The 18,857-nt window shown below is 39.0% G+C and overlaps 13 non-coding genes across 13 annotated transcripts; all 13 read left to right on the forward strand.

Annotated features, from left to right (window-relative positions):
- Positions 1-1,156: 1,156 nt before the first annotated feature.
- On the forward strand, positions 1,157-1,230 carry TRNAT-AGU (transfer RNA threonine (anticodon AGU)). Its single transcript has one exon. It is a non-coding gene; the product is annotated as a tRNA-Thr (tRNA).
- Positions 1,231-2,525: 1,295 nt separating this feature from the next.
- TRNAT-AGU (transfer RNA threonine (anticodon AGU)) lies at positions 2,526-2,599 on the forward strand. The gene has a single exon. It is a non-coding gene; the product is annotated as a tRNA-Thr (tRNA).
- A 1,295-nt stretch (positions 2,600-3,894) lies between these two features.
- Positions 3,895-3,968, forward strand: TRNAT-AGU (transfer RNA threonine (anticodon AGU)). Its single transcript has one exon. It is a non-coding gene; the product is annotated as a tRNA-Thr (tRNA).
- Positions 3,969-5,263: 1,295 nt separating this feature from the next.
- On the forward strand, positions 5,264-5,337 carry TRNAT-AGU (transfer RNA threonine (anticodon AGU)). The gene has a single exon. It is a non-coding gene; the product is annotated as a tRNA-Thr (tRNA).
- A 1,295-nt stretch (positions 5,338-6,632) lies between these two features.
- Positions 6,633-6,706, forward strand: TRNAT-AGU (transfer RNA threonine (anticodon AGU)). Its single transcript has one exon. It is a non-coding gene; the product is annotated as a tRNA-Thr (tRNA).
- A 1,295-nt stretch (positions 6,707-8,001) lies between these two features.
- Positions 8,002-8,075, forward strand: TRNAT-AGU (transfer RNA threonine (anticodon AGU)). The gene has a single exon. It is a non-coding gene; the product is annotated as a tRNA-Thr (tRNA).
- A 1,295-nt stretch (positions 8,076-9,370) lies between these two features.
- Positions 9,371-9,444, forward strand: TRNAT-AGU (transfer RNA threonine (anticodon AGU)). Its single transcript has one exon. It is a non-coding gene; the product is annotated as a tRNA-Thr (tRNA).
- A 1,295-nt stretch (positions 9,445-10,739) lies between these two features.
- On the forward strand, positions 10,740-10,813 carry TRNAT-AGU (transfer RNA threonine (anticodon AGU)). Its single transcript has one exon. It is a non-coding gene; the product is annotated as a tRNA-Thr (tRNA).
- A 1,296-nt stretch (positions 10,814-12,109) lies between these two features.
- On the forward strand, positions 12,110-12,183 carry TRNAT-AGU (transfer RNA threonine (anticodon AGU)). The gene has a single exon. It is a non-coding gene; the product is annotated as a tRNA-Thr (tRNA).
- Positions 12,184-13,478: 1,295 nt separating this feature from the next.
- Positions 13,479-13,552, forward strand: TRNAT-AGU (transfer RNA threonine (anticodon AGU)). The gene has a single exon. It is a non-coding gene; the product is annotated as a tRNA-Thr (tRNA).
- Positions 13,553-14,847: 1,295 nt separating this feature from the next.
- Positions 14,848-14,921, forward strand: TRNAT-AGU (transfer RNA threonine (anticodon AGU)). The gene has a single exon. It is a non-coding gene; the product is annotated as a tRNA-Thr (tRNA).
- A 1,384-nt stretch (positions 14,922-16,305) lies between these two features.
- Positions 16,306-16,379, forward strand: TRNAT-AGU (transfer RNA threonine (anticodon AGU)). Its single transcript has one exon. It is a non-coding gene; the product is annotated as a tRNA-Thr (tRNA).
- A 1,295-nt stretch (positions 16,380-17,674) lies between these two features.
- TRNAT-AGU (transfer RNA threonine (anticodon AGU)) lies at positions 17,675-17,748 on the forward strand. The gene has a single exon. It is a non-coding gene; the product is annotated as a tRNA-Thr (tRNA).
- Positions 17,749-18,857: the final 1,109 nt, after the last annotated feature.

An 18,857-nucleotide genomic window follows, 5' to 3' on the forward strand; every position in this document is an offset into this window, starting at 1 on the left:
CCTAAAATTTGTATTTGCTTCTCTGGCAGTTTAAAAAGGAGATACTATATGTGTCTATCTTATTTACTTCACAGGGTCATTCTCAGTTTATTTGATCCCCTAGAATGTTTGAATAAACCTTCTTTTTTTTTCTTGTGAAAGCAAGGCCTTTTTCCCATCAACTTTCTCAAAGGGTTTTCCAAAGAAGACTTCTTCCAGGAGACATATAGCACAGAGACGTGCTTTGGAAGCATAATCTGTGCCCCCGGATTACAACTATAAGGCTCTACGTGAAGCAAGTGAGAAAGCCATCCCGTTGGCAACCATCTTTTTAATATCCAGCAAAGATTCCAAGAATTATTCAGCTGCTAATCTGATTTTGGCCATTAAGTAACAGTTCTCTTTTAAAACCTTTCTAAATATTTCCAAGCACATTCTCAATCTATTATTTGAAAGTCCTGAATACTCTCTCTCAATATGCTGGGACCTGTGATGGCAGCTGTGGACAAGACGGAGGCATGGGGAAGAAAGGCAATGGCCATCCATAAAAGTAACCAAAACCCAGACCCAAACACAGAACGCAGAGTTTGGTGAATTAGCTGCACAACTCAAGGCGGAGAAGGTGGTTTCCTATAGTACAATGTGTCCTGCAGAGGCAGCATTTAGCATTCTTTGTATACCCATGCTAGACATGGATAGTGGTCAGAAAAGAAAGTTCACTTTGGTAAAATTATCATGACTGAGGGAATTGAGTGAGGAAAGGAGAATAGAGTGGAGTATGAAAGGAGGGGGATCTTTTAGAGCTATAGTTATCCTCTATCAATTAATCAATCAGTCAAGTTCCAATCTTGTGCCACTGGGACAAAGTTAATCTTCAAAACTGATACTGCCACGGTCAGTGTGGAAATGTAGTTTATTACCTTCATAGCTGCGGGCAATATTTGAATGTTTGTTGACAACTGAGATGTATTTGCTATAAAGATGGATTGATGTCAATTAATCCTCCAATGATGTATCTCTTGGATAGAGAAAGGTCCAATCTGCCACCATTTGGAAAACGTAAAACAAGGATGGATTGATGTCAATTAATCCTCCAATGATGTATCTCTTGGATAGAGAAAGGTCCAATCTGCCATTATTTGGAAAACGTAAAACAAGGCATGAGCCAGTATGTTGTGGTGCTGTGGCTTAGTTGGTTAAAGCGCCTGTCTAGTAAACAGGAGATCCTGAGTTCGAATCTCAGCAGTGCCTATTTTAGCTCTAGAATTGGAAAACTATCTTATGTGCCTCATCATTATTGCACCGAATCTACATCTCTTGCGTTATGGCACATAAATCACACAAGAACAACCACTATATATTAAATATATGTTGACTGAAAATTCATCAACCTAAAATTTGTATTTGCTTCTCTGGCAGTTTAAAAAGGAGATACTATATGTGTCTATCTTATTTACTTCACAGGGTCATTCTCAGTTTATTTGATCCCCTAGAATGTTTGATTAAACCTTCTTTTTTTTTCTTGTGAAAGCAAGGCCTTTTTCCCATCAACTTTCTCAAAGGGTTTTCCAAAGAAGACTTCTTCCAGGAGACATATAGCACAGAGACGTGCTTTGGAAGCATAATCTGTGCCCCCGGATTACAACTATAAGGCTCTACGTGAAGCAAGTGAGAAAGCCATCCCGTTGGCAACCATCTTTTTAATATCCAGCAAAGATTCCAAGAATTATTCAGCTGCTAATCTGATTTTGGCCATTAAGTAACAGTTCTCTTTTAAAACCTTTCTAAATATTTCCAAGCACATTCTCAATCTATTATTTGAAAGTCCTGAATACTCTCTCTCAATATGCTGGGACCTGTGATGGCAGCTGTGGACAAGACGGAGGCATGGGGAAGAAAGGCAATGGCCATCCATAAAAGTAACCAAAACCCAGACCCAAACACAGAACGCAGAGTTTGGTGAATTAGCTGCACAACTCAAGGCGGAGAAGGTGGTTTCCTATAGTACAATGTGTCCTGCAGAGGCAGCATTTAGCATTCTTTGTATACCCATGCTAGACATGGATAGTGGTCAGAAAAGAAAGTTCACTTTGGTAAAATTATCATGACTGAGGGAATTGAGTGAGGAAAGGAGAATAGAGTGGAGTATGAAAGGAGGGGGATCTTTTAGAGCTATAGTTATCCTCTATCAATTAATCAATCAGTCAAGTTCCAATCTTGTGCCACTGGGACAAAGTTAATCTTCAAAACTGATACTGCCACGGTCAGTGTGGAAATGTAGTTTATTACCTTCATAGCTGCGGGCAATATTTGAATGTTTGTTGACAACTGAGATGTATTTGCTATAAAGATGGATTGATGTCAATTAATCCTCCAATGATGTATCTCTTGGATAGAGAAAGGTCCAATCTGCCACCATTTGGAAAACGTAAAACAAGGATGGATTGATGTCAATTAATCCTCCAATGATGTATCTCTTGGATAGAGAAAGGTCCAATCTGCCATTATTTGGAAAACGTAAAACAAGGCATGAGCCAGTATGTTGTGGTGCTGTGGCTTAGTTGGTTAAAGCGCCTGTCTAGTAAACAGGAGATCCTGAGTTCGAATCTCAGCAGTGCCTATTTTAGCTCTAGAATTGGAAAACTATCTTATGTGCCTCATCATTATTGCACCGAATCTACATCTCTTGCGTTATGGCACATAAATCACACAAGAACAACCACTATATATTAAATATATGTTGACTGAAAATTCATCAACCTAAAATTTGTATTTGCTTCTCTGGCAGTTTAAAAAGGAGATACTATATGTGTCTATCTTATTTACTTCACAGGGTCATTCTCAGTTTATTTGATCCCCTAGAATGTTTGAATAAACCTTCTTTTTTTTTCTTGTGAAAGCAAGGCCTTTTTCCCATCAACTTTCTCAAAGGGTTTTCCAAAGAAGACTTCTTCCAGGAGACATATAGCACAGAGACGTGCTTTGGAAGCATAATCTGTGCCCCCGGATTACAACTATAAGGCTCTACGTGAAGCAAGTGAGAAAGCCATCCCGTTGGCAACCATCTTTTTAATATCCAGCAAAGATTCCAAGAATTATTCAGCTGCTAATCTGATTTTGGCCATTAAGTAACAGTTCTCTTTTAAAACCTTTCTAAATATTTCCAAGCACATTCTCAATCTATTATTTGAAAGTCCTGAATACTCTCTCTCAATATGCTGGGACCTGTGATGGCAGCTGTGGACAAGACGGAGGCATGGGGAAGAAAGGCAATGGCCATCCATAAAAGTAACCAAAACCCAGACCCAAACACAGAACGCAGAGTTTGGTGAATTAGCTGCACAACTCAAGGCGGAGAAGGTGGTTTCCTATAGTACAATGTGTCCTGCAGAGGCAGCATTTAGCATTCTTTGTATACCCATGCTAGACATGGATAGTGGTCAGAAAAGAAAGTTCACTTTGGTAAAATTATCATGACTGAGGGAATTGAGTGAGGAAAGGAGAATAGAGTGGAGTATGAAAGGAGGGGGATCTTTTAGAGCTATAGTTATCCTCTATCAATTAATCAATCAGTCAAGTTCCAATCTTGTGCCACTGGGACAAAGTTAATCTTCAAAACTGATACTGCCACGGTCAGTGTGGAAATGTAGTTTATTACCTTCATAGCTGCGGGCAATATTTGAATGTTTGTTGACAACTGAGATGTATTTGCTATAAAGATGGATTGATGTCAATTAATCCTCCAATGATGTATCTCTTGGATAGAGAAAGGTCCAATCTGCCACCATTTGGAAAACGTAAAACAAGGATGGATTGATGTCAATTAATCCTCCAATGATGTATCTCTTGGATAGAGAAAGGTCCAATCTGCCATTATTTGGAAAACGTAAAACAAGGCATGAGCCAGTATGTTGTGATGCTGTGGCTTAGTTGGTTAAAGCGCCTGTCTAGTAAACAGGAGATCCTGAGTTCGAATCTCAGCAGTGCCTATTTTAGCTCTAGAATTGGAAAACTATCTTATGTGCCTCATCATTATTGCACCGAATCTACATCTCTTGCGTTATGGCACATAAATCACACAAGAACAACCACTATATATTAAATATATGTTGACTGAAAATTCATCAACCTAAAATTTGTATTTGCTTCTCTGGCAGTTTAAAAAGGAGATACTATATGTGTCTATCTTATTTACTTCACAGGGTCATTCTCAGTTTATTTGATCCCCTAGAATGTTTGATTAAACCTTCTTTTTTTTTCTTGTGAAAGCAAGGCCTTTTTCCCATCAACTTTCTCAAAGGGTTTTCCAAAGAAGACTTCTTCCAGGAGACATATAGCACAGAGACGTGCTTTGGAAGCATAATCTGTGCCCCCGGATTACAACTATAAGGCTCTACGTGAAGCAAGTGAGAAAGCCATCCCGTTGGCAACCATCTTTTTAATATCCAGCAAAGATTCCAAGAATTATTCAGCTGCTAATCTGATTTTGGCCATTAAGTAACAGTTCTCTTTTAAAACCTTTCTAAATATTTCCAAGCACATTCTCAATCTATTATTTGAAAGTCCTGAATACTCTCTCTCAATATGCTGGGACCTGTGATGGCAGCTGTGGACAAGACGGAGGCATGGGGAAGAAAGGCAATGGCCATCCATAAAAGTAACCAAAACCCAGACCCAAACACAGAACGCAGAGTTTGGTGAATTAGCTGCACAACTCAAGGCGGAGAAGGTGGTTTCCTATAGTACAATGTGTCCTGCAGAGGCAGCATTTAGCATTCTTTGTATACCCATGCTAGACATGGATAGTGGTCAGAAAAGAAAGTTCACTTTGGTAAAATTATCATGACTGAGGGAATTGAGTGAGGAAAGGAGAATAGAGTGGAGTATGAAAGGAGGGGGATCTTTTAGAGCTATAGTTATCCTCTATCAATTAATCAATCAGTCAAGTTCCAATCTTGTGCCACTGGGACAAAGTTAATCTTCAAAACTGATACTGCCACGGTCAGTGTGGAAATGTAGTTTATTACCTTCATAGCTGCGGGCAATATTTGAATGTTTGTTGACAACTGAGATGTATTTGCTATAAAGATGGATTGATGTCAATTAATCCTCCAATGATGTATCTCTTGGATAGAGAAAGGTCCAATCTGCCACCATTTGGAAAACGTAAAACAAGGATGGATTGATGTCAATTAATCCTCCAATGATGTATCTCTTGGATAGAGAAAGGTCCAATCTGCCATTATTTGGAAAACGTAAAACAAGGCATGAGCCAGTATGTTGTGGTGCTGTGGCTTAGTTGGTTAAAGCGCCTGTCTAGTAAACAGGAGATCCTGAGTTCGAATCTCAGCAGTGCCTATTTTAGCTCTAGAATTGGAAAACTATCTTATGTGCCTCATCATTATTGCACCGAATCTACATCTCTTGCGTTATGGCACATAAATCACACAAGAACAACCACTATATATTAAATATATGTTGACTGAAAATTCATCAACCTAAAATTTGTATTTGCTTCTCTGGCAGTTTAAAAAGGAGATACTATATGTGTCTATCTTATTTACTTCACAGGGTCATTCTCAGTTTATTTGATCCGTTAGAATGTTTGAATAAACCTTCTTTTTTTTTCTTGTGAAAGCAAGGCCTTTTTCCCATCAACTTTCTCAAAGGGTTTTCCAAAGAAGACTTCTTCCAGGAGACATATAGCACAGAGACGTGCTTTGGAAGCATAATCTGTGCCCCCGGATTACAACTATAAGGCTCTACGTGAAGCAAGTGAGAAAGCCATCCCGTTGGCAACCATCTTTTTAATATCCAGCAAAGATTCCAAGAATTATTCAGCTGCTAATCTGATTTTGGCCATTAAGTAACAGTTCTCTTTTAAAACCTTTCTAAATATTTCCAAGCACATTCTCAATCTATTATTTGAAAGTCCTGAATACTCTCTCTCAATATGCTGGGACCTGTGATGGCAGCTGTGGACAAGACGGAGGCATGGGGAAGAAAGGCAATGGCCATCCATAAAAGTAACCAAAACCCAGACCCAAACACAGAACGCAGAGTTTGGTGAATTAGCTGCACAACTCAAGGCGGAGAAGGTGGTTTCCTATAGTACAATGTGTCCTGCAGAGGCAGCATTTAGCATTCTTTGTATACCCATGCTAGACATGGATAGTGGTCAGAAAAGAAAGTTCACTTTGGTAAAATTATCATGACTGAGGGAATTGAGTGAGGAAAGGAGAATAGAGTGGAGTATGAAAGGAGGGGGATCTTTTAGAGCTATAGTTATCCTCTATCAATTAATCAATCAGTCAAGTTCCAATCTTGTGCCACTGGGACAAAGTTAATCTTCAAAACTGATACTGCCACGGTCAGTGTGGAAATGTAGTTTATTACCTTCATAGCTGCGGGCAATATTTGAATGTTTGTTGACAACTGAGATGTATTTGCTATAAAGATGGATTGATGTCAATTAATCCTCCAATGATGTATCTCTTGGATAGAGAAAGGTCCAATCTGCCACCATTTGGAAAACGTAAAACAAGGATGGATTGATGTCAATTAATCCTCCAATGATGTATCTCTTGGATAGAGAAAGGTCCAATCTGCCATTATTTGGAAAACGTAAAACAAGGCATGAGCCAGTATGTTGTGATGCTGTGGCTTAGTTGGTTAAAGCGCCTGTCTAGTAAACAGGAGATCCTGAGTTCGAATCTCAGCAGTGCCTATTTTAGCTCTAGAATTGGAAAACTATCTTATGTGCCTCATCATTATTGCACCGAATCTACATCTCTTGCGTTATGGCACATAAATCACACAAGAACAACCACTATATATTAAATATATGTTGACTGAAAATTCATCAACCTAAAATTTGTATTTGCTTCTCTGGCAGTTTAAAAAGGAGATACTATATGTGTCTATCTTATTTACTTCACAGGGTCATTCTCAGTTTATTTGATCCCCTAGAATGTTTGATTAAACCTTCTTTTTTTTTCTTGTGAAAGCAAGGCCTTTTTCCCATCAACTTTCTCAAAGGGTTTTCCAAAGAAGACTTCTTCCAGGAGACATATAGCACAGAGACGTGCTTTGGAAGCATAATCTGTGCCCCCGGATTACAACTATAAGGCTCTACGTGAAGCAAGTGAGAAAGCCATCCCGTTGGCAACCATCTTTTTAATATCCAGCAAAGATTCCAAGAATTATTCAGCTGCTAATCTGATTTTGGCCATTAAGTAACAGTTCTCTTTTAAAACCTTTCTAAATATTTCCAAGCACATTCTCAATCTATTATTTGAAAGTCCTGAATACTCTCTCTCAATATGCTGGGACCTGTGATGGCAGCTGTGGACAAGACGGAGGCATGGGGAAGAAAGGCAATGGCCATCCATAAAAGTAACCAAAACCCAGACCCAAACACAGAACGCAGAGTTTGGTGAATAAGCTGCACAACTCAAGGCGGAGAAGGTGGTTTCCTATAGTACAATTTGTCCTGCAGAGGCAGCATTTAGCATTCTTTGTATACCCATGCTAGACATGGATAGTGGTCAGAAAAGAAAGTTCACTTTGGTAAAATTATCATGACTGAGGGAATTGAGTGAGGAAAGGAGAATAGAGTGGAGTATGAAAGGAGGGGGATCTTTTAGAGCTATAGTTATCCTCTATCAATTAATCAATCAGTCAAGTTCCAATCTTGTGCCACTGGGACAAAGTTAATCTTCAAAACTGATACTGCCACGGTCAGTGTGGAAATGTAGTTTATTACCTTCATAGCTGCGGGCAATATTTGAATGTTTGTTGACAACTGAGATGTATTTGCTATAAAGATGGATTGATGTCAATTAATCCTCCAATGATGTATCTCTTGGATAGAGAAAGGTCCAATCTGCCACCATTTGGAAAACGTAAAACAAGGATGGATTGATGTCAATTAATCCTCCAATGATGTATCTCTTGGATAGAGAAAGGTCCAATCTGCCATTATTTGGAAAACGTAAAACAAGGCATGAGCCAGTATGTTGTGGTGCTGTGGCTTAGTTGGTTAAAGCGCCTGTCTAGTAAACAGGAGATCCTGAGTTCGAATCTCAGCAGTGCCTATTTTAGCTCTAGAATTGGAAAACTATCTTATGTGCCTCATCATTATTGCACCGAATCTACATCTCTTGCGTTATGGCACATAAATCACACAAGAACAACCACTATATATTAAATATATGTTGACTGAAAATTCATCAACCTAAAATTTGTATTTGCTTCTCTGGCAGTTTAAAAAGGAGATACTATATGTGTCTATCTTATTTACTTCACAGGGTCATTCTCAGTTTATTTGATCCCCTAGAATGTTTGATTAAACCTTCTTTTTTTTTCTTGTGAAAGCAAGGCCTTTTTCCCATCAACTTTCTCAAAGGGTTTTCCAAAGAAGACTTCTTCCAGGAGACATATAGCACAGAGACGTGCTTTGGAAGCATAATCTGTGCCCCCGGATTACAACTATAAGGCTCTACGTGAAGCAAGTGAGAAAGCCATCCCGTTGGCAACCATCTTTTTAATATCCAGCAAAGATTCCAAGAATTATTCAGCTGCTAATCTGATTTTGGCCATTAAGTAACAGTTCTCTTTTAAAACCTTTCTAAATATTTCCAAGCACATTCTCAATCTATTATTTGAAAGTCCTGAATACTCTCTCTCAATATGCTGGGACCTGTGATGGCAGCTGTGGACAAGACGGAGGCATGGGGAAGAAAGGCAATGGCCATCCATAAAAGTAACCAAAACCCAGACCCAAACACAGAACGCAGAGTTTGGTGAATTAGCTGCACAACTCAAGGCGGAGAAGGTGGTTTCCTATAGTACAATGTGTCCTGCAGAGGCAGCATTTAGCATTCTTTGTATACCCATGCTAGACATGGATAGTGGTCAGAAAAGAAAGTTCACTTTGGTAAAATTATCATGACTGAGGGAATTGAGTGAGGAAAGGAGAATAGAGTGGAGTATGAAAGGAGGGGGATCTTTTAGAGCTATAGTTATCCTCTATCAATTAATCAATCAGTCAAGTTCCAATCTTGTGCCACTGGGACAAAGTTAATCTTCAAAACTGATACTGCCACGGTCAGTGTGGAAATGTAGTTTATTACCTTCATAGCTGCGGGCAATATTTGAATGTTTGTTGACAACTGAGATGTATTTGCTATAAAGATGGATTGATGTCAATTAATCCTCCAATGATGTATCTCTTGGATAGAGAAAGGTCCAATCTGCCACCATTTGGAAAACGTAAAACAAGGATGGATTGATGTCAATTAATCCTCCAATGATGTATCTCTTGGATAGAGAAAGGTCCAATCTGCCATTATTTGGAAAACGTAAAACAAGGCATGAGCCAGTATGTTGTGGTGCTGTGGCTTAGTTGGTTAAAGCGCCTGTCTAGTAAACAGGAGATCCTGAGTTCGAATCTCAGCAGTGCCTATTTTAGCTCTAGAATTGGAAAACTATCTTATGTGCCTCATCATTATTGCACCGAATCTACATCTCTTGCGTTATGGCACATAAATCACACAAGAACAACCACTATATATTAAATATATGTTGACTGAAAATTCATCAACCTAAAATTTGTATTTGCTTCTCTGGCAGTTTAAAAAGGAGATACTATATGTGTCTATCTTATTTACTTCACAGGGTCATTCTCAGTTTATTTGATCCCCTAGAATGTTTGATTAAACCTTCTTTTTTTTTCTTGTGAAAGCAAGGCCTTTTTCCCATCAACTTTCTCAAAGGGTTTTCCAAAGAAGACTTCTTCCAGGAGACATATAGCACAGAGACGTGCTTTGGAAGCATAATCTGTGCCCCCGGATTACAACTATAAGGCTCTACGTGAAGCAAGTGAGAAAGCCATCCCGTTGGCAACCATCTTTTTAATATCCAGCAAAGATTCCAAGAATTATTCAGCTGCTAATCTGATTTTGGCCATTAAGTAACAGTTCTCTTTTAAAACCTTTCTAAATATTTCCAAGCACATTCTCAATCTATTATTTGAAAGTCCTGAATACTCTCTCTCAATATGCTGGGACCTGTGATGGCAGCTGTGGACAAGACGGAGGCATGGGGAAGAAAGGCAATGGCCATCCATAAAAGTAACCAAAACCCAGACCCAAACACAGAACGCAGAGTTTGGTGAATTAGCTGCACAACTCAAGGCGGAGAAGGTGGTTTCCTATAGTACAATGTGTCCTGCAGAGGCAGCATTTAGCATTCTTTGTATACCCATGCTAGACATGGATAGTGGTCAGAAAAGAAAGTTCACTTTGGTAAAATTATCATGACTGAGGGAATTGAGTGAGGAAAGGAGAATAGAGTGGAGTATGAAAGGAGGGGGATCTTTTAGAGCTATAGTTATCCTCTATCAATTAATCAATCAGTCAAGTTCCAATCTTGTGCCACTGGGACAAAGTTAATCTTCAAAACTGATACTGCCACGGTCAGTGTGGAAATGTAGTTTATTACCTTCATAGCAGCGGGCAATATTTGAATGTTTGTTGACAACTGAGATGTATTTGCTATAAAGATGGATTGATGTCAATTAATCCTCCAATGATGTATCTCTTGGATAGAGAAAGGTCCAATCTGCCACCATTTGGAAAACGTAAAACAAGGATGGATTGATGTCAATTAATCCTCCAATGATGTATCTCTTGGATAGAGAAAGGTCCAATCTGCCATTATTTGGAAAACGTAAAACAAGGCATGAGCCAGTATGTTGTGGTGCTGTGGCTTAGTTGGTTAAAGCGCCTGTCTAGTAAACAGGAGATCCTGAGTTCGAATCTCAGCAGTGCCTATTTTAGCTCTAGAATTGGAAAACTATCTTATGTGCCTCATCATTATTGCACCGAATCTACATCTCTTGCGTTATGGCACATAAATCACACAAGAACAACCACTATATATTAAATATATGTTGACTGAAAATTCATCAACCTAAAATTTGTATTTGCTTCTCTGGCAGTTTAAAAAGGAGATACTATATGTGTCTATCTTATTTACTTCACAGGGTCATTCTCAGTTTATTTGATCCCCTAGAATGTTTGATTAAACCTTCTTTTTTTTTTCTTGTGAAAGCAAGGCCTTTTTCCCATCAACTTTCTCAAAGGGTTTTCCAAAGAAGACTTCTTCCAGGAGACATATAGCACAGAGACGTGCTTTGGAAGCATAATCTGTGCCCCCGGATTACAACTATAAGGCTCTACGTGAAGCAAGTGAGAAAGCCATCCCGTTGGCAACCATCTTTTTAATATCCAGCAAAGATTCCAAGAATTATTCAGCTGCTAATCTGATTTTGGCCATTAAGTAACAGTTCTCTTTTAAAACCTTTCTAAATATTTCCAAGCACATTCTCAATCTATTATTTGAAAGTCCTGAATACTCTCTCTCAATATGCTGGGACCTGTGATGGCAGCTGTGGACAAGACGGAGGCATGGGGAAGAAAGGCAATGGCCATCCATAAAAGTAACCAAAACCCAGACCCAAACACAGAACGCAGAGTTTGGTGAATTAGCTGCACAACTCAAGGCGGAGAAGGTGGTTTCCTATAGTACAATGTGTCCTGCAGAGGCAGCATTTAGCATTCTTTGTATACCCATGCTAGACATGGATAGTGGTCAGAAAAGAAAGTTCACTTTGGTAAAATTATCATGACTGAGAGAATTGAGTGAGGAAAGGAGAATAGAGTGGAGTATGAAAGGAGGGGGATCTTTTAGAGCTATAGTTATCCTCTATCAATTAATCAATCAGTCAAGTTCCAATCTTGTGCCACTGGGACAAAGTTAATCTTCAAAACTGATACTGCCACGGTCAGTGTGGAAATGTAGTTTATTACCTTCATAGCTGCGGGCAATATTTGAATGTTTGTTGACAACTGAGATGTATTTGCTATAAAGATTAATTGATGTCAATTAATCCTCCAATGATGTATCTCTTGGATAGAGAAAGGTCCAATCTGCCACCATTTGGAAAACGTAAAACAAGGATGGATTGATGTCAATTAATCCTCCAATGATGTATCTCTTGGATAGAGAAAGGTCCAATCTGCCATTATTTGGAAAACGTAAAACAAGGCATGAGCCAGTATGTTGTGGTGCTGTGGCTTAGTTGGTTAAAGCGCCTGTCTAGTAAACAGGAGATCCTGAGTTCGAATCTCAGCAGTGCCTATTTTAGCTCTAGAATTGGAAAACTATCTTATGTGCCTCATCATTATTGCACCGAATCTACATCTCTTGCGTTATGGCACATAAATCACACAAGAACAACCACTATATATTAAATATATGTTGACTGAAAATTCATCAACCTAAAATTTGTATTTGCTTCTCTGGCAGTTTAAAAAGGAGATACTATATGTGTCTATCTTATTTACTTCACAGGGTCATTCTCAGTTTATTTGATCCCCTAGAATGTTTGATTAAACCTTCTTTTTTTTTCTTGTGAAAGCAAGGCCTTTTTCCCATCAACTTTCTCAAAGGGTTTTCCAAAGAAGACTTCTTCCAGGAGACATATAGCACAGAGACGTGCTTTGGAAGCATAATCTGTGCCCCCGGATTACAACTATAAGGCTCTACGTGAAGCAAGTGAGAAAGCCATCCCGTTGGCAACCATCTTTTTAATATCCAGCAAAGATTCCAAGAATTATTCAGCTGCTAATCTGATTTTGGCCATTAAGTAACAGTTCTCTTTTAAAACCTTTCTAAATATTTCCAAGCACATTCTCAATCTATTATTTGAAAGTCCTGAATACTCTCTCTCAATGTGCTGGGACCTGTGATGGCAGCTGTGGACAATACAGAGGCATGGGGAAGAAAGGCAATGGCCATCCATAAAAGTAACCAAAACCCAGACCCAAACACAGAACGCAGAGTTTGGTGAATTAGCTGCACAACTCAAGGCGGAGAAGGTGGTTTCCTATAGTACAATGTGTCCTGCAGAGGCAGCATTTAGCATTCTTTGTATACCCATGCTAGACATGGATAGTGGTCAGAAAAGAAAGTTCACTTTGGTAAAATTATCATGACTGAGGGAATTGAGTGAGGAAAGGAGAATAGAGTGGAGTATGAAAGGAGGGGGATCTTTTAGAGCTATAGTTATCCTCTATCAATTAATCAATCAGTCAAGTTCCAATCTTGTGCCACTGGGACAAAGTTAATCTTCAAAACTGATACTGCCACGGTCAGTGTGGAAATGTAGTTTATTACCTTCATAGCTGCGGGCAATATTTGAATGTTTGTTGACAACTGAGATGTATTTGCTATAAAGATGGATTGATGTCAATTAATCCTCCAATGATGTATCTCTTGGATAGAGAAAGGTCCAATCTGCCACCATTTGGAAAACGTAAAACAAGGATGGATTGATGTCAATTAATCCTCCAATGATGTATCTCTTGGATAGAGAAAGGTCCAATCTGCCATTATTTGGAAAACGTAAAACAAGGCATGAGCCAGTATGTTGTGGTGCTGTGGCTTAGTTGGTTAAAGCGCCTGTCTAGTAAACAGGAGATCCTGAGTTCGAATCTCAGCAGTGCCTATTTTAGCTCTAGAATTGGAAAACTATCTTATGTGCCTCATCATTATTGCACCGAATCTACATCTCTTGCGTTATGGCACATAAATCACACAAGAACAACCACTATATATTAAATATATGTTGACTGAAAATTCATCAACCTAAAATTTGTATTTGCTTCTCTGGCAGTTTAAAAAGGAGATACTATATGTGTCTATCTTATTTACTTCACAGGGTCATTCTCAGTTTATTTGATCCCCTAGAATGTTTGATTAAACCTTCTTTTTTTTTCTTGTGAAAGCAAGGCCTTTTTCCCATCAACTTTCTCAAAGGGTTTTCCAAAGAAGACTTCTTCCAGGAGACATATAGCACAGAGACGTGCTTTGGAAGCATAATCTGTGCCCCCGGATTACAACTATAAGGCTCTACGTGAAGCAAGTGAGAAAGCCATCCCGTTGGCAACCATCTTTTTAATATCCAGCAAAGATTCCAAGAATTATTCAGCTGCTAATCTGATTTTGGCCATTAAGTAACAGTTCTCTTTTAAAACCTTTCTAAATATTACCAAGCACATTCTCAATCTATTATTTGAAAGTCCTGAATACTCTCTCTCAATATGCTGGGACCTGTGATGGCAGCTGTGGACAAGACGGAGGCATGGGGAAGAAAGGCAATGGCCATCCATAAAAGTAACCAAAACCCAGACCCAAACACAGAACGCAGAGTTTGGTGAATTAGCTGCACAACTCAAGGCGGAGAAGGTGGTTTCCTATAGTACAATGTGTCCTGCAGAGGCAGCATTTAGCATTCTTTGTATACCCATGCTAGACATGGATAGTGGTCAGAAAAGAAAGTTCACTTTGGTAAAATTATCATGACTGAGGGAATTGAGTGAGGAAAGGAGAATAGAGTGGAGTATGAAAGGAGGGGGATCTTTTAGAGCTATAGTTATCCTCTATCAATTAATCAATCAGTCAAGTTCCAATCTTGTGCCACTGGGACAAAGTTAATCTTCAAAACTGATACTGCCACGGTCAGTGTGGAAATGTAGTTTATTACCTTCATAGCTGCGGGCAATATTTGAATGTTTGTTGACAACTGAGATGTATTTGCTATAAAGATGGATTGATGTCAATTAATCCTCCAATGATGTATCTCTTGGATAGAGAAAGGTCCAATCTGCCACCATTTGGAAAACGTAAAACAAGGATGGATTGATGTCAATTAATCCTCCAATGATGTATCTCTTGGATAGAGAAAGGTCCAATCTGCCATTATTTGGAAAAAGTAAAACAAGGCATGAGCCAGTATGTTGTGGTGCTGTGGCTTAGTTGGTTAAAGCGCCTGTCTAGTAAACAGGAGATCCTGAGTTCGAATCTCAGCAGTGCCTATTTTAGCTCTAGAATTGGAAAACTATCTTATGTGCCTCATCATTATTGCACCGAATCTACATCTCTTGCGTTATGGCACATAAATCACACAAGAACAACCACTATATATTAAATATATGTTGACTGAAAATTCATCAACCTAAAATTTGTATTTGCTTCTCTGGCAGTTTAAAAAGGAGATACTATATGTGTCTATCTTATTTACTTCACAGGGTCATTCTCAGTTTATTTGATCCCCTAGAATGTTTGATTAAACCTTCTTTTTTTTTCTTGTGAAAGCAAGGCCTTTTTCCCATCAACTTTCTCAAAGGGTTTTCCAAAGAAGACTTCTTCCAGGAGACATATAGCACAGAGACGTGCTTTGGAAGCATAATCTGTGCCCCCGGATTACAACTATAAGGCTCTATGTGAAGCAAGTGAGAAAGCCATCCCGTTGGCAACCATCTTTTTAATATCCAGCAAAGATTCCAAGAATTATTCAGCTGCTAATCTGATTTTGGCCATTAAGTAACAGTTCTCTTTTAAAACCTTTCTAAATATTTCCAAGCACATTCTCAATCTATTATTTGAAAGTCCTGAATACTCTCTCTCAATATGCTGGGACCTGTGATGGCAGCTGTGGACAAGACGGAGGCATGGGGAAGAAAGGCAATGGCCATCCATAAAAGTAACCAAAACCCAGACCCAAACACAGAACGCAGAGTTTGGTGAATTAGCTGCACAACTCAAGGCGGAGAAGGTGGTTTCCTATAGTACAATGTGTCCTGCAGAGGAAGCATTTAGCATTCTTTGTATACCCATGCTAGACATGGATAGTGGTCAGAAAAGAAAGTTCACTTTGGTAAAATTATCATGACTGAGGGAATTGAGTGAGGAAAGGAGAATAGAGTGGAGTATGAAAGGAGGGGGATCTTTTAGAGCTATAGTTATCCTCTATCAATTAATCAATCAGTCAAGTTCCAATCTTGTGCCACTGGGACAAAGTTAATCTTCAAAACTGATACTGCCACGGTCAGTGTGGAAATGTAGTTTATTACCTTCATAGCTGCGGGCAATATTTGAATGTTTGTTGACAACTGAGATGTATTTGCTATAAAGATGGATTGATGTCAATTAATCCTCCAATGATGTATCTCTTGGATAGAGAAAGGTCCAATCTGCCACCATTTGGAAAACGTAAAACAAGGATGGATTGATGTCAATTAATCCTCCAGTGATGTATCTCTTGGATAGAGAAAGGTCCAATCTGCCATCATTTGGAAAACGTAAAACAAGGATGGATTGATGTCAATTAATCCTCCAATGATGTATCTCTTGGATAGAGAAAGGTCCAATCTGCCATTATTTGGAAAACGTAAAACAAGGCATGAGCCAGTATGTTGTGGTGCTGTGGCTTAGTTGGTTAAAGCGCCTGTCTAGTAAACAGGAGATCCTGAGTTCGAATCTCAGCAGTGCCTATTTTAGCTCTAGAATTGGAAAACTATCTTATGTGCCTCATCATTATTGCACCGAATCTACATCTCTTGCGTTATGGCACATAAATCACACAAGAACAACCACTATATATTAAATATATGTTGACTGAAAATTCATCAACCTAAAATTTGTATTTGCTTCTCTGGCAGTTTAAAAAGGAGATACTATATGTGTCTATCTTATTTACTTCACAGGGTCATTCTCAGTTTATTTGATCCCCTAGAATGTTTGATTAAACCTTCTTTTTTTTTCTTGTGAAAGCAAGGCCTTTTTCCCATCAACTTTCTCAAAGGGTTTTCCAAAGAAGACTTCTTCCAGGAGACATATAGCACAGAGACGTGCTTTGGAAGCATAATCTGTGCCCCCGGATTACAACTATAAGGCTCTACGTGAAGCAAGTGAGAAAGCCATCCCGTTGGCAACCATCTTTTTAATATCCAGCAAAGATTCCAAGAATTATTCAGCTGCTAATCTGATTTTGGCCATTAAGTAACAGTTCTCTTTTAAAACCTTTCTAAATATTTCCAAGCACATTCTCAATCTATTATTTGAAAGTCCTGAATACTCTCTCTCAATATGCTGGGACCTGTGATGGCAGCTGTGGACAAGACGGAGGCATGGGGAAGAAAGGCAATGGCCATCCATAAAAGTAACCAAAACCCAGACCCAAACACAGAACGCAGAGTTTGGTGAATTAGCTGCACAACTCAAGGCGGAGAAGGTGGTTTCCTATAGTACAATGTGTCCTGCAGAGGCAGCATTTAGCATTCTTTGTATACCCATGCTAGACATGGATAGTGGTCAGAAAAGAAAGTTCACTTTGGTAAAATTATCATGACTGAGGGAATTGAGTGAGGAAAGGAGAATAGAGTGGAGTATGAAAGGAGGGGGATCTTTTAGAGCTATAGTTATCCTCTATCAATTAATCAATCAGTCAAGTTCCAATCTTGTGCCACTGGGACAAAGTTAATCTTCAAAACTGATACTGCCACGGTCAGTGTGGAAATGTAGTTTATTACCTTCATAGCTGCGGGCAATATTTGAATGTTTGTTGACAACTGAGATGTATTTGCTATAAAGATGGATTGATGTCAATTAATCCTCCAATGATGTATCTCTTGGATAGAGAAAGGTCCAATCTGCCACCATTTGGAAAACGTAAAACAAGGATGGATTGATGTCAATTAATCCTCCAATGATGTATCTCTTGGATAGAGAAAGGTCCAATCTGCCATTATTTGGAAAACGTAAAACAAGGCATGAGCCAGTATGTTGTGGTGCTGTGGCTTAGTTGGTTAAAGCGCCTGTCTAGTAAACAGGAGATCCTGAGTTCGAATCTCAGCAGTGCCTATTTTAGCTCTAGAATTGGAAAACTATCTTATGTGCCTCATCATTATTGCACCGAATCTACATCTCTTGCGTTATGGCACATAAATCACACAAGAACAACCACTATATATTAAATATATGTTGACTGAAAATTCATCAACCTAAAATTTGTATTTGCTTCTCTGGCAGTTTAAAAAGGAGATACTATATGTGTCTATCTTATTTACTTCACAGGGTCATTCTCAGTTTATTTGATCCCCTAGAATGTTTGATTAAACCTTCTTTTTTTTTCTTGTGAAAGCAAGGCCTTTTTCCCATCAACTTTCTCAAAGGGTTTTCCAAAGAAGACTTCTTCCAGGAGACATATAGCACAGAGACGTGCTTTGGAAGCATAATCTGTGCCCCCGGATTACAACTATAAGGCTCTACGTGAAGCAAGTGAGAAAGCCATCCCGTTGGCAACCATCTTTTTAATATCCAGCAAAGATTCCAAGAATTATTCAGCTGCTAATCTGATTTTGGCCATTAAGTAACAGTTCTCTTTTAAAACCTTTCTAAATATTTCCAAGCACATTCTCAATCTATTATTTGAAAGTCCTGAATACTCTCTCTCAATATGCTGGGACCTGTGATGGCAGCTGTGGACAAGACGGAGGCATGGGGAAGAAAGGCAATGGCCATCCATAAAAGTAACCAAAACCCAGACCCAAACACAGAACGCAGAGTTTGGTGAATTAGCTGCACAACTCAAGGCGGAGAAGGTGGTTTCCTATAGTACAATGTGTCCTGCCGAGGCAGCATTTAGCATTCTTTGTATACCCATGCTAGACATGGATAGTGGTCAGAAAAGAAAGTTCACTTTGGTAAAATTATCATGACTGAGGGAATTGAGTGAGGAAAGGAGAATAGAGTGGAGTATGAAAGGAGGGGGATCTTTTAGAGCTATAGTTATCCTCTATCAATTAATCAATCAGTCAATTCCAATCTTGTGCCACTGGGACAAAGTTAATCTTCAAAACTGATACTGCCACTGCCAGTGTGGAAATGTAGTTTATTACCTTCATAGCTGCGGGCAATATTTGAATGTTTGTTGACAACTAAGGTGTATTTGCTATAAAGATGGATTGATG

The sequence above is a fragment of the Pelobates fuscus genome, chromosome 3, assembly GCF_036172605.1.
Source record: "Pelobates fuscus isolate aPelFus1 chromosome 3, aPelFus1.pri, whole genome shotgun sequence".
Classification (NCBI taxonomy): Eukaryota; Metazoa; Chordata; class Amphibia; order Anura; family Pelobatidae; genus Pelobates; species Pelobates fuscus.